Source organism: Acinonyx jubatus, chromosome X, assembly GCF_027475565.1.
Source record: "Acinonyx jubatus isolate Ajub_Pintada_27869175 chromosome X, VMU_Ajub_asm_v1.0, whole genome shotgun sequence".
NCBI classification, from domain to species: domain Eukaryota; kingdom Metazoa; phylum Chordata; class Mammalia; order Carnivora; family Felidae; genus Acinonyx; species Acinonyx jubatus.
In genome coordinates, this window is record NC_069389.1 from 122,370,130 (window position 1) to 122,372,251 (window position 2,122).

Genomic DNA, 2,122 nt, shown 5'->3' on the forward strand with positions numbered 1-2,122 from the left:
CACACTGGCAATATAGAAGAAATAGATAAATTCCTAGAAACTTACAAACTACCAAAATTAAAACAGGAAGAAAAAGAAAATTTTAACAGACCCAAAATCATCAAAGAAATTGAGTCAGTAATCAAAAATATCCCAGCACACAAAAGCTCAGACATTGAAAGAAGAGCTAATACCTATTCTTTTGAAGCTGTTCCAAAAAATAGAAATGCAAGGAAAAGTTCCAAATTCATTCTACAAAGCCAGAATTACTTTGATTTCAAAATCAGACGAAGTCCCCACTAAAAAGGAGAATTACAGGCCAATATCCCTGATGAACATGGATGTAAAAATTCTCAACAAGATACTAGCAAATCAAATCCAACAGTACATTAGAAGAATCATTCACCACGATCAAATGGGATTTATTCCTGGTCTTCAGGAGTAGTTCAATATTCATAAATCAATCACTACATTGATAAAAGGAAGGATGAAAACCATATGATCCTCTCAGTAGATGCAGAAAAAGCCTTTGACAAAGGACAGCATCCATTCTTGATAAAAACTCTCAACAAAGTAGGGATAGAGGGAACATACCTCAACATCATAAATGCCGTATATGACAGACCCACAGCTAATATCATCCTCAATGGGGAAAACTGAGAGCTTTTCCTCTATAATCAGGAACAAGACAGGGTTGTCGACTCTGAACATTACTATTTAACATAGTACTGGAAGTCATAGCCACAGCAATCAGAAAACAAAAAGAAATAAAAGGCATCCAAATTAGGAAGAAAGAAGTCAAACTTTCATTATTTGCAGATGACATGATACTCCATGTAGAAAACCTGAAAGACTCTACCAAAAAATTTCTAGAACTAATACATGAATTCAGCAATGTTGCAGGATATAAAATCAACACACAGAAATCGGTTGCATTTCTATACACTAACAAAGAAGCAACAGAAAAATAAATCAAGGAATTTATCCCATTTACAATTACACAAAAACCCATAAGATACATAGGAATAAACCAAACCAAAGAGGTGAAAGATCTGTACTTTGAAAACTACAGAACACTTATGAAGGGAATTGAAGAGGACACAAAGATGGGGGAAGAATTCCATGCTCATGGATTGGAAGAGCAAACATTGTTAAATGTCTATACTACTGCAAGCAATCTACACATTTAATGCAAACTGTATCCAAATACCACCAGAATTTTTCAAAGAGCTAGAACAAACAACCCTAAAATTTGTGTGGAACCACAAAAGATCCCAAATAGCCAAAGCAATCTCAAAAAATAAAAGCAAAGTTGGAGGCATCACAATTCCAGACTCCCGTTCAAGCTATATTACAAAGCTGTAGTCACCAAGAGAGTATACTACTGGCACAAAAATGGACATAGATATCAGTGGAACAAATGGAAAACCCAGAAATGAACCCACAACTGTATGACCAACTCATCTTCAACAAAGCAAAAAAGAATATCCAATGGAAAAAAGACAATCTCTTTAACAAATGGTGTTGGGAAAACTGGACAGCAATAAGCAGAAGAATGGACCTGGACCACTTTCTTACACCATACACAAAAATAAGTTCAAAATGGATGAAAGACCTAAATGTGAGACAGGAAACCATCAAAGCCTTAGAGGAGAAAACAGGCAGCAACCTCTTTGACCTCAGCCATAGCAACTTCTTACTATATGCCTCTCTGGAGTCAAGGGAAACAAAAGCAAACATGAACTATTGGGACCTTATCAAGATAAAAAACTTCTGCACAGTGAGGGAAAAATCAACAAAACCAAAAGGCAAACTATGGAATGGGAGAAGATATTTGCAAATGACATATCTGATAAAGGGCTAGTATCCAAAATATAGAAAGAACTTATCAAACTCAATACACACACAAAAAACCAAATAATCCATTTAGGAAATGGACAGAAGACATAAATAATCATTTTTCCAAAGGAGACATCCAGATGGCTAACAGACACATGAAAAGATGTTCAACATCTCTCATCATCAGAGAAATGCAGATGGAAACCATGATGAGATACCACCTCAGACCTGTCAGAATGGCTGAAATTAACAACACAGGAAACAACAGATGTTGACGATGATGCAGAGAAAGGGGAACCCTTTC